The sequence below is a fragment of the Eptatretus burgeri genome, chromosome 16 (genome assembly GCF_056783735.1).
Source record: "Eptatretus burgeri isolate ZD-2024b chromosome 16, Ebu_testis_v1, whole genome shotgun sequence".
NCBI classification, from domain to species: Eukaryota; Metazoa; Chordata; class Myxini; order Myxiniformes; family Myxinidae; genus Eptatretus; species Eptatretus burgeri.
The window spans coordinates 60,270,043-60,283,072 of record NC_140976.1 but is presented as its reverse complement, the minus strand read 5'-3'; the positions used below and the strand labels follow the sequence as shown (position 1 = coordinate 60,283,072).

General features: G+C 44.7%; 1 protein-coding gene across 5 annotated transcripts in view; it reads right to left on the bottom strand.

Moving 5' to 3' along the window:
• The window catches only part of LOC147011158 (paxillin-like), a 91,899-nt gene extending 80,792 nt beyond the window's left edge, over positions 1 to 11,107 (bottom strand). Inside the window, exons 1-2 of one of the 5 annotated variants that reach the window (XM_085860006.1) lie at positions 10,590 to 11,107; positions 3,739 to 3,835 (exon numbers count right to left, since the gene is read on the bottom strand). The gene's annotated coding sequence lies outside the window, so the exon portion shown is untranslated. Of the gene's footprint in view, positions 1 to 3,738; positions 3,836 to 10,582 lie in introns of all 5 variants that reach the window. The other 4 variants (XM_085860005.1, XM_085860004.1, XM_085860009.1 and 1 more) reach the window with 4 other exon arrangements.
• Between the last annotated feature and the right edge of the window lie 1,923 nt (positions 11,108 to 13,030).

Sequence of the window (13,030 nt, the reverse complement as noted above, 5' to 3'; positions counted from 1 at the left end):
TCATATTATAACTGTACATACTGTTATGTTTGTGGGGTAGATGGAGGAACTTCCTGGTAAAGTTAGGATTATATAGAATACCATGGTCTGTGGACAAGAAGGAGACATCTCGATGTAATTTAAGTAGGGAAAACTGTCAGCTTAAGTTGTTCCGTGTCACCTCATGGGGGACAGTGTTGTGTTAATGAGCTAGGTTTGAAGGATAATTTCTCCCAGTATGTGATTGCCCCTTGTGACCTTTTCCTATGTTTTTGCATTTACAAGACTGACAATAAAAAGGAATCACGTCCTTAAAACAACAACAACCGAGACGAACGTTCCAAGCAGGCGAAAAACCCTGCCTCCAGGAATGACAACGAGCAAACCATGCCCCTGGGGGGCGGGGGGGGATGATGGATGGGTGGGACGTGAGAAGGTTTGGGGGAGAGATAGATGGGTGAGGGATGCGGTGGAGGTAAAAGGATCGAGCTCGCTGGCTACCCCTCGACACGGTAAAGAAGGCTGCATGATTCTTGTGTTCATGCTGAGGCGAATTTTCCCGTGTGCTATTGCAAGACGCCAGCCATTACTGTCCGGCTGAGTCGTGAAGCATGTATGTTTCTGAGGAGGGAAGAAGAGTGCGCCCCGTGGCCTTATCCCGGGCCCTCACAAATCATCTCGTCGTATGGTGGAGGAGGAAGATGGGCGATCGTTGTGAACGGACTTGGTGCAAGAGAGGAACAGTCAGCAAGTTTGAACGTGAAAAGAAGCTGCACTGCGGTTTCTGAGCCCAGGTATTGAATACGCCACATGAATACCTCACGTATGTTTCCCACCCAGAGAGCGACTTGGCACTACTTTCGGGTGCGGTTTCTTGCCCAGTGACTCTGCGGTTTTGACGACGCCAGGTCCAAAAAGGATTATCTCTGGGCGAAGCTTAGTGCCAGAATAAAGGAGGGATTTTTCTTTTGTTTTATATTTTCCCCTTGTCCGTTTTTGTAACTGTGTGTGGAGGCGCCTCGATGTTAGGCTGTAAATCACCTCACGTTTCATTACCTCATGCTTTGATTTATTTCCATTATGAATAGTCGCCAACTGGGAATCCTCCGTCGTGCTAAGTCCTTCCTCGGCCCTCTTGAGCTCCTGACCACTTACAAAGCTTTTGTCCGTAGCCTGATGGAGTACTGCTCTCCCCTCTGGGCTGGTGCTCCTGCCTCCCACCTTTCTCGGCTTCACGCTGTCGAAACCAGGGCATTTAGGATCATCGGCATCTCCCGCAATGAAGCTGAGTCGTTGGGCCTCTCACTCAATCACCGCAGGTTGGTCGGTGGTCTTTCTGTCTTCTACCGACTCCTCTCCAGCCTTGCCCCCCCTGCTCTCTCTGCGATTTGTCCCCACCACATTTCCACAGGGCGCTCAAGGTCCGCCAACAACCCCCTTCTGATAAAACTACCAAAATCACGAATCACTGCTCATCTTCACTCTTTCATTCCTCTTTTTTCCTGCCTTTGGAATAAACTTCCTCACTCTATTCATTCCCATTCTTCCCTCCAGGCTTTCAAAACAGCTGTTCACCACCACCTCTTATCTTCCCCCATCCAAATCCTCGATCTTTTCTACCCCCGATAATCCACCCAAGCCCACTTCCTTCATTTCTCCTGCTTTCCTTCCTGAAAGTCCCTGAAATGTCCATCTTCTCTTCGCCATGTTCCCCGTCCCATCCCCATCCCTCTCCCTTCCACAGTTCACCTAATGTGTCTGTTCCCCACTGTTTTGTCCCTTCCACTCCCGCCCCTCTTGTCTCATGCCTCCTTGCTGTGAGTTGTGTATTAGCTCTCATACGAGCCTCGACCAAGGTATACAAAAAAAAAAAAAAAAAACTTGATTTGTGTCCATTAAACCCCTATTTATTAAAGATTGCTTGCATCTGTCTATTCGTTGTGGATTTGAGTATAAACCCTTGTACTCTGTCCGGCTGAATGCGGCTGGTACGCGTTTGCCACCCTCCCATCCCGCGCCTGCTATAATATCCAAGGATCACGTGTTCACCTCCAAAGTAGAGCCGTTCGGCTTTCCGTCCAGGTCGGTCTTAACCATAGTGGACACGACAATACTTTATAGATATACTCACATTCAATTTGTACATCCTTTATAGACGTACTCACATTCTAATTGTACATACTATATAGACGTACTCACATTCTAATTGTGGATACTTTATGGACATACTCACATTCTAATTGTACATACTTTATAGACATACTCACATTCAATTTGTACATCCTTTATAGATGTACTCACATTCTAATTGTGCATACTTTAAAGACATACTCATTCTAATTGTACATATTTTATGGATGTACTCGCATTCATATAGTACATACTTTATACACGTACTCACATTCTAATTGTACATACTTTATAGATGTACTCACATTCTAATTGTACATATTTTATAGATGTACTCACTTTCTAATCGTACATATTTTATAGATGTACTCACTTTCTAATCGTACATATTTTATAGATGTACTCACATTCTTAAAGTACATACTTTATACACGTACTCACATTATAATTGTACATACTTTGTAGATATACTCGCATTGTAATTGTACATATTTTTTAGATGTACTCACATTCTAATTGTACATACTTAATTGACATACTCACATTCTAATTGTACATACTTAATAGACACACTCACATTCTAATTGTACATACTTAATAGACACACTCACATTCTAATTGTACATACTTAATAGACACACTCACATTCTAATTGTACATACTTAATAGACACACTCACATTCTAATTGTACATACTTAATAGACACACTCACATTCTAATTGTACATACTTAATAGACACACTCACATTCTAATTGTACATACTTAATAGACACACTCACATTCTAATTGTACATACTTAATAGACACACTCACATTCTAATTGTACATACTTAATAGACACACTCACATTCTAATTGTACATACTTAATAGACATACTCACATTCCAATTGTGCATACTTTATAGACATATTCACATTCTAATTGTACATACTTTATAGACGTACTCACATTCTAATTGTGCATACTTTATAGACACTCACATTCTAATTGTACATACTTTATAGACGTACTCACATTCTAATTGTACATATTTTATGGATGTACTCGCATTCATATAGTACATACTTTATACACGTACTCACATTCTAATTGTACATACTTTATAGATGTACTCACTTTCTAATCGTACATATTTTATAGATGTACTGACATTCTAATTGTACATACTTAATCGACATACTCACATTCTAATTGTACATACTTAATAGACACACTCACATTCTAATTGTACATACTTAATAGACATATTCACATTCTAATTGTGCAAACTTAATAGACATACTCACATTCTAATTGTACATACTTAATAGACATACTCACATTCTAATTGTGCATACTTAATAGACATACTCACATTCTAATTGTACATACTTAATAGACATACTCACATTCTAATTGTACATACTTAATAGACATACTCACATTCTAATTGTGCATACTTAATAGACATACTCACATTCTAATTGTACATACTTAATAGACATACTCACATTCTAATTGTACATACTTAATAGACATACTCACATTCTAATTGTACATACTTAATAGACATACTCACATTCTAATTGTGCATACTTAATAGACATACTCACATTCTAATTGTACATACTTGATAGACATACTCACATTCTAATTGTGCATACTTTCGACATACTTGTTGAAAAAAGTGAACATGTCCTACTGGATACCACAACGTGGCGTTTGCTGTCTCCGCAAGCATATTCTGTGTGGACAAACAGACAAACAGAGAGACAGACAAACAAACAGACCCAAATGCAATTGCCACTCTGTTGGCGAGGGTAATAAATAAACACCATGGTCCCTCACATAAAACGCAATTTACCGCATGATATTTCAAAGATTAAAAAATATACATTTACTACATACTTGTACCTTTTTTAATTAAAAAAAAAAACGTTCAGCTATTACACCTATTTTAATTAAAAAAAAAAGTTCAGCTATTACACCTTTTTAATTTAAAAAAAACATTCAGCTATTACACCTTTTTAATTTAAAAAAACGTTCAGCTATTACACCTATTTTAATTTAAAAAAAAACGTTCAGCTATTACACCTTTTTAATTTAAAAAAAACGTTCAGCTATTACACCTTTTTTAATTTAAAAAGACGTTCCGCTATTACACCTATTTTAATTTAAAAAAAAAAACGTTCAGCTATTACACCTTTTTAATTAAAAAAAAAAACGTTCAGCTATTACACCTATTTTCATTTTTTTAAAAACGTCCAGCTATTACACCTTTTTAATTTAAAAAAACGTTCAGCTATTACACCTTTTTTAATTTAAAAAAACGTTCAGCTATTACACCTTTTTTAATTTAAAAAAACGTTCAGCTATTACACCTATTTTAATTAAAAAAAAAAAAAAACATTCAGCTGTTACATCTTTTTTAATGAAAAAAAACAACGTTCAGCTGTTACATCTTTTTTAATGAAAAAAAACGTTCAGCTGCGACATCTTTTTTAATGAAAAAAAACCGTTCAGCTGTTACATCTATTTTAATGAAAAAAAACGTTCAGCTGTTACACCTTTTTAAATTAAAAACAACATTCAGCTGTTACATCTTTTTTAATTAAAAAAATGTTCAGCTGTTACATCTTTTTTAATGAAAAAAAACGTTCAGCTGTTACACCTTTTTAAATTAAAAACAACATTCAGCTGTTACATCTTTTTTAATGAAAAACAACGTTCAGCTGTTACACCTTTTTAAATTAAAAACAACATTCAGCTGTTACATCTTTTTTAATGAAAAAAAACGTTCAGCTGTTACATCTATTTTAAAGAAAAAAACGTTCAGCTGTTACACCTTTTTAAATTAAAAACAACATTCAGCTGTTACACCTTTTTTAATTAAAAAAATGTTCAGCTGTTACATCTTTTTTAATGAAAAAAAACGTTCAGCTGTTACACCTTTTTTAATTAAAAACAACGTTCAGCTGTTACACCTTTTTTAATTTAAAAAAAGACGTTTAACTGTTACCTCTTCTCTTAGTAAAAGGAGCTGTGTCTGTCCGTGTGTTAGGTTTTATTTCATTTTAAGGATCTAAGACTTTATTCTCAAGGGTTCTTGCAGGCATAGAATAATAACAATGGTGCTGTTGGAAAGCTAATAATAGATTTACTTTGAATACAAATATAAAAGTTCGAAAATGCGATGTCCGTTCAATCATAGGAGTACCTTTTAGCAGTACTTGGAGCTCAATGTAGCAGTTACAATTCCAATCATACCCTTTTTATTGTTCTACGACAGCAAGAAGACTTTGGAATAAAGTGTGACAGACATGGAAGGAGCACACAAAATTATATACAGTAATACTTCTCAAAACAATAGAAAAACATATGAAAGTACAACTGTTTAATCGCAATTATGCAAAGACTGGTATTCCCATCAATGAAGTGACGGGTCTTACATGATAGTAATGATGAAAAATAGGTTAGCAGAAGCACTCGACCTCACCAGCCAAACACAAGGGCTGACAGTTGCCCAGATATGGGGTCATTTACAATCTTCATCATAATCAATTGTAATCCCTTACACTTTCAAGACATGTTTTGTCAGAGTTCATAGGTTGTCAGTTAGGTACCAATGCTAGTATTTAAATCAAACGCTGACTAATTTGAATGACATTCTTCCTAAAGGCGCCGTCACACCTTGACGATTTAGCCAGCAATAGCAACGTATAAAAATGTATGTAAAACGTTGGCGTACGCTGAAATTTTGATGTTTTTTTTTAAAGCTTTGGTCATATTCATAGCGTGTTGGTCGTATGCATAACATATTAGTAACGGGCACAGAACGATTCGTTGTCTTATAGATAACTTATACCAACGAATGCTTAGCCTGTTGTCAGCGTTCACAACCTATGCCCAACGATAGTTTAACTTAGACATAGCGCGCTGCACGTATCGCCGACAAACTCGTGGCGTAGCCTGTTAAAAACCTGCCGCACGCCGATTTAAATCATAACCGCCTGAGAATTGGAAGTGTCAACTACGCAATCACACCTTGACGATTTAGCCAGCATATGCCGACCTATGAAAAATGTGTCTAAAACGCTGGCACACGTCGAATACATTATGGGTAAGTTGTGTATACGTTAAGAGCACGCTGAAAAACGATGAAGTACGCTGTCATATTTCGTGGTACGTTTAGTACGTCGTGAAATTTCAAGCATGCTGAAAATTTTACGACGTACTTGCTATATGGCTCACACGTTCCGCTACGCTGGGAATAAGTTGTAGGCACGATATCCGATGGTTGACACACGTCGACACAAGTTCCTTGTAAGTTACTCATAAGTCGAAACACGTCGAGGTAATGTTTAGCATACCCGAAACCTATTTTCTCCGTCAAGGCACATTTTCTTTTTTTCTCCTTGGCTCCGTGAAGGCACGTGACGAAATATCTGAAGTTGTTGTTGTTGTTGTTTTAATTATTATTATTATTTTTTTAATCTATCACGAATTTTAAAATATATTCGGACATTTGCTTTTAAGTTTCGACGTCGATGTGACAATATCCTCAAACAGAAAATATTGCAGAGGAGGAACTAAGAATAAGACATGAGCAAACTGAAGAGGCAATCGGACGTGATGTAACGGCACGTGACGAAATATCGGAAGTTATTGTTGTTGTTTTTTTTTTTAAACGCTGCCAATACGCCATTATACCGTAGCTGTAAATTAGAAACGCGTTCAGTAAGTTCTGTGGTCTTCCGGAAGACGTCAATCAAATACTTCTACATACGTCAATATGCGTTCGAGGTACGTTACACATAGGTTCAAAGCACGTTGCTCATAGGTTAGAAATAAGTTTTGGGTACGCTAAGCATTACTTCGACATGTTTCAACTTATGAGTAACTTACAAGTAAAGTGCCTCGACGTGTGTCAACAATCGCATAACGTCCCTCAGCGTGTGTGCAACGATCATGTAACGTGCCTACAACACATTACTCATAGGTTATAAATAAGTTTCGGGAACGCTAATCATTACCTCGACATGTTTCGACTTCTGAGTAACTTACAAGTAACGTGTGTCAACGATCGCGTAACGTGCCTCCAACTTATGGCCAGCGTAGCGGAACGTGTGAGTCATACGCCGGCATACGTCATAAAATTTCAAGCATGCTAAAATTTGAGGACAACCGCAAAGTACAACGATTAAAGCCAGCGTACTACGACGTATGGCAGTGTTTTTCAGCGTGCTCTTAATGTTATCAAAACTTACCCATAACGTATTCGACGTGTGCCAGCATTTTAGACAAATTTTTCATAAGTCGGCATATGCTGGCTAAATTGTCAAGGTGTGACAGCGCCTTAACATAGCAGGTAGTTGCACCAGTTGGGATGGAACAACGTTTTTTTTCTTTCTTCCCGTGTGGGTGCGTGCAACCGTGCCGACCCTGCTCCCCTTCCCGTGAGAATGTGTGTGACCACGCGCTCCTTCCCATGCAGATGTGCGACCATATTCCCCTTCCTGTGGAGGTGTGCGACTGTGCACCCCTTCCTGTGGAGGTGTGCGACTGTGCCCCTTGCAGTGGGGGTCTGTTTACTGTGTTCCAACTGCCGAGCTCTGTCAGCATAAGCATCGGGAAAAGGGAGGGAGACACTGTACAGCAGCACTGCAGGAAGGGAGGGAGGTGCATGACCAGAGTAGCAGCACAGCAGAAGGCAGATCCAGTGCCACAGGAAGGGGAACACCATCAAAGCATGCCTTGACGGGCCTCCCCTTCCTGTCATGCTGATTTGATGGTGCACCTCTTCCCAGGGTTCTGCTTTGACTGTGCACCCCTTCACCAGGTGCTACTTTGGCAAGGTTCCCCTTGAAGGAGTGATTTGATGGTGTGACCCTTTCTGTGGTTATTCTTTGACATGGTGTACTGTACTTAATTTGGTGCTTATTTGATGGTTTTTCCCTTCCTATGATGCTGTTTTGATAGTACACCTCTTCCTGTGGTGCCGAATTGTCAATGAACCCTTCCCACGGTGCTGCCTTGTCAGTGCGCCCTCACTGCGGTGCTGCTTTGTCGTTGAGCCCTTACTGCAGTATATCTTTGTCGGTGCACCCTTCCCATGGTATGGCTTTGGCAGTGACCCCTTTTTGTGGTGCTGCTTTGTCAGTGCACCTTTCCAGTGGTGATTCTCTGATGGTACATCCCTTTTTGCAGTGATGCTTTGAGGTGTGTCACTTCCTACAGTGATACTTTGATGAAGCATCCCTTTCCGGGGTGAGGCTTTGATGCAGCGCTCCTTCAAGTAATGCAGCTTTGATGGTGCGCCATTTCCCAAGGCTCTGCTTTCTGCTTCGATGTTGTGCCCCTTCTCGTGTTGTTGCATGGCCATGTGCTGCTTCCTGAGATGCTGCCTTGTCGGTGCGCCCTCACTGCGGTGCTGCTTTGTCGTTGAGCCCTTACTGCAGTATGGCTTTGTCGGTGCACCCTTCCCATGGTATGGCTTTGGCGGTACCCCCTTTTGTGGTGCTGCTTTGTCAGTGCACCTTTCCAATGGTGATTCTCTGATGGTACATCCCTTTCTGCAGTGATGCTTTGAGGTGTGTCACTTCCTCCAGTGATGCTTTGATGAAACATCCCTTTCCGGGGTGAGGCTTTGACGTAGCGCTCGTTCAAGTAATGCAGTTTTGATGGTGCGCCATTTCCCAAGGCTCTGCTTTCTGCTTCGATGTTGTGCCCCTTCCCGTGTTGTTGCTTGGCCATGTGCTGCTTCCTGAGATGCTGCTTTGACCATACGCCACTTCCTGGGGTGCTGTGTTGTCGTGCGCCCTTCATGCGGTGCTGCTTTATCGGTGAGCCATCCGTGCAGTACTGCTTTGTCGGTGTGCCATAACTGTGGTGCTGCTTTGTTGGTGCGCCCTTCCCACGGTGCTGCTTTGTCGGTGTGCCCATTGCCCGTGTAGGATATTGAGGGTGTTCACAATCCTGGGGTCGTACTTCCACAGTGTGCCCCTTCCCGAGGATGTGTTTTAACAGTGCACCCGTTGTTGAGGTGTTGTCTTGTAGTGTGTCCATTCTCCTTGGGGTGCTTTGACAATGCATGCATTCCCAGGGTAGTGCTTTGATGGTGCCCGCTCCCAGGTTTATGCTTTGATGGTGTGCCCCTTCCTGTGCTGCAGCATGGCCGTGCACTGCTTCCTGAGGTGCTGTTTTGACAGTGTGCCACTTCCTGGGGTGCTGTGCTGTCGTGCAGCCTTCCCACGGTGCTGTTTTGTCAGTGTGCTCATTTCCTATGTGGTATATTGATGGTGCTCACATTCCCGGGGTCATACTTAGACTGTGTGCCCCTTCACGGGGAGGTGCTTTAACAGTGCACCCGTTTCTGAGGTGTTGTCTTGGAGTATGCCCATTCCGTTTGGGGTGCTTTGACAATGCACGCATTTCCAGGGTGGTGCTGTGATGGTGTGTCCTCTCACAGGGTGGTGCTTTGAAAGTGGGCCCTTTCCTGTAGTGGTGCTTTGTCAGTGAGCCTGTTCCCGAGGTGGTGCTTTGACGGTTCACCCATCTCTGTTGCACTGCGTGGCCATATGCCCCTTCCTGAGATGCTGCTTTGAGAGTACGCCCCTTCCTGCGGTGCCGATTTATCAGTACGCCCATCTCATGGTGCTGCTTTGACGGTGCGCCCCCCTCCCTGGGTACTGCTTTGACGGAGCTCCTGTTCCCTGGGTAGTGCTTTGATGGTGCACCCTTTCCCAGGGTGCTTAGTTGACCATTCTCCCTTTCCTATTGTGCTTCTTTGACAGTACGCTCCTTCGCGAGGCGATGCTTTGACCGTGCGCCCCTTCCCATGGTGCTTCTGTGACTGTGCGCCCATTCTCGTGGTGCTTCTATGACCGTGTGCACCTTCCAGTGGTGCTTCTGTGACCGTGCACACCTTCCCGTGGTGCTTCTGTGACCGTGTATTCCTTCCAGTGGCGCTTCTGTGACCGTGTTTCCCTTACAGTGGTGCTTCTGTGACCATGCGCCCCTTCACGTGGTGCTTCTGTGACCGTGCGCACCTTCCCGTGGTGCTTCTGTGACCGTGTGTCCCTTCCTGTGGTGCTTCTGTGACTGTGTGTCCCTTCCAGTGGTGCTTCTGTGATCGTGCGTCTCTTCTAGTGGTGCTTCTGTGACCGTGTGCCCCTACCCGTGGTGCTTCTGTGACCGTGTGTCGCTTCCCGTGGTGCTTCTGTGACCGTGCGCCCCTACCAGTGGTGCTTCTGTGACCGTGTGTCCCTACCAGTGGTGCTTCTGTGACCGTGTGTCCCTACCCGTGGTGCTTCTGTGACCGTGTGTCCCTACCAGTGGTGCTTCTGTGACCGTGCGCCCCTACCAGTGGTGCTTCTGTGACCGTGTGTCCCTACCCGTGGTGGTTTGACCGTGCAAGACCCCAACAGCACCGAGCAATACCATTCAATGTAAACGCTTCTCGCGATTATTCGCCCGGTTCCCTTCAACACACCTCGTACCTTTTGATAAAAATCCTTCGATTGTCCCGCGTTCTTTCTTCTTCAATGAGTCGAGAAATCCGAGTTCGACTCGCCCCGTCCCGGAGCTTCCCCACGATCGTCCTTCGTCACGTACTGGATGCAGCAGCGTGTTTCGCTCGTTCCCGTATCCGATCGCAGGAAACCGATCCTCCCACACCGTTACACCGCCCCGCGTGAGGGGGGGGGGTTGGATGAAACGGACTCCTCACTCCTCACCGTTACACCGCCCCACGTGAGGGGGGGTTGGATGAAACGGACCCCTCACTCCTCACCGTTACACCGCCCCACGTGAGGGGGGGTTGGATGAAACGGACCCCTCACCCCTCACTCCTCACCGTTACACCGCCCCGCGTGAGGGAGGATTGGATGAAACGGACCCTCACTCCTCACCGTTACACCGCCCCACGTGAGGGAGGATTGGATGAAACGGACCCCTCACTCCTCACCGTTACACCGCCCCGCGTGAGGGAGGATTGGATGAAATGGACCACCACACCCCTCACCCCTCACCCCTCACCGTTACACCGCTCTGGGTATGGCGGGAATGAATGTAAAATGTTGTTGCGAGGTGGAAGGTGGAGCTTGTGGAATGCTTTCAATTTGAAAGAGGATGGGGAATGGGGATGGAGACGGGGGAGATGATGATGAGGGGAGGAAGAAAGTGAGGAGAATGTGGGTGAGGTTGGGGAGGAGGATTGGGAAGAGAGAGGATTGGGGAGAGGGAGGATGAGGGAGAGGAAGGATTGGGGAGAGGGAGGATGAGGGAGAGGGAGGATTGGGGAGAGGGAGGAGGAGGGAGAGGAAGGATTGGGGAGAGAGGGAGGGGAGGGAGAGGAAGGATTGGGGAGAGAGGGAGGAGGAGGGAGAGGAAGGATTGGGGAGAGGAAGGAGGATTGGGGAGAGGGAGGAGAAGGAGATGGAGGAGAAGAACGGCAGGAATGAGAGAAGCAGGTTTGGGAAGAAGGAGAAAGTGAGGAGGAGATAAGGCTGAGGTAAAAGAGGGGAGATTGTTCGGATGAGAGGAGGTGAGTTGAGATGAGGAGGAATGGACGAGGTGGAGCACGTTGCTCTCGTGGAACTGTGTGCAGACAAAGCAAAGAGGAGACCGAGCCCTGAGGTAAAATGGGGAGCGAGTTGGTTTCGTTTCATAAAATGTCTCCACCATGTGTGATGAGGATCCATCACTCAAAGATTTATGGACGAGGAAACATCTTGTCTTGTCTTGTCTCCAATGAGTCGACATATGCAGACATCCTCCACGTCCTCCACAAACTTTGCCCTTTGGTTGAAGAAACAACGGAAGTGAAGAATGAATAAACCGAATGATTTATAAAAATTAAATTAAATTAAAATGGCAGAACAGACTCGATGACGTCATGATGAGAGCAAACAGACACTCTGTGTCCGGGAAGTCGGCGGTTCGAATCCCGTCCGAGTCATAGCATATACTTTAACAATGGGACGTGCTGCTTACTTGCTCACTTATTGAAAGGATAGAACAAGAACGAACTAGTTATAGGTTGGCAACCATTGCGCAGGCTTGGTGGCCACAATGGCCTCCTGCATTTTAGATCCTTTTCAGGGAACTGAAATTAAAAAAACAAAATAAGGAGGTAAATAATAATAGAGTAGTTTGTAATAGTGTAAGTACATTCTGTGATGACGATGATGGATCGAAGGAATGTAAATGTGGATCATGAATCCCATGGATGGGGTGGTGTGCGGGTCATGAGTCATGAGGACCTTTTCACGCAACACCTGGTGGGTCGGTGTGGGTCAACCATGAACACCTGAACACCGCATGGATTACAAGGCAGCACACACCTGGTGGTGGTGGGTTTCTATAAAAGGACCCGGAGCGGTGTATTACAGGTTGAATGTCGATCAGACAGACACAGCGAGGACGTTACGAGACGGCCACGTAGCTCAGACACAGGTGAGCGAGAAGCAAACAGCGACACCTCGCGTGTCAATGTCACGATAACATCACGGAACATGTAGGCAGTGTGAGGGGAAGGGAAGGCGGTGTGAGGGGAAGGGAAGGCAGTGTGAGGGGAAGGGAAGGCAGTGTGAGGGGAAGGGAAGGCGTGTGAGGGGAAGGGAAGGCAGTGTGAGGGGAAGGGAAGGCGGTGTGAGGGGAAGGGAAGGCAGTGTGAGGGGAAGGGAAGGCAGTGTGAGGGGAAGGGAAGGCGGTGTGAGGGGAAGAGAAGGCAGTGTGAGGGGAAGGGAAGGCGGTGTGAGGGGAAGCCAAGGTGGTGTGAGGGGAAGGAAAGGTGGTGTGAGGGGAAGGGAAGCCGGTGTGAGGGCAAGGCAAGGTGGTGTGAGGGGAAGGGAAGGTAGTGTGAGGGGAAGGGAAGGCGGTGTGAGGGGAAGGGAAGGCAGTGTGAGGGGAAGGGAAGGCGGTGTGAGGGGAAGGGAAG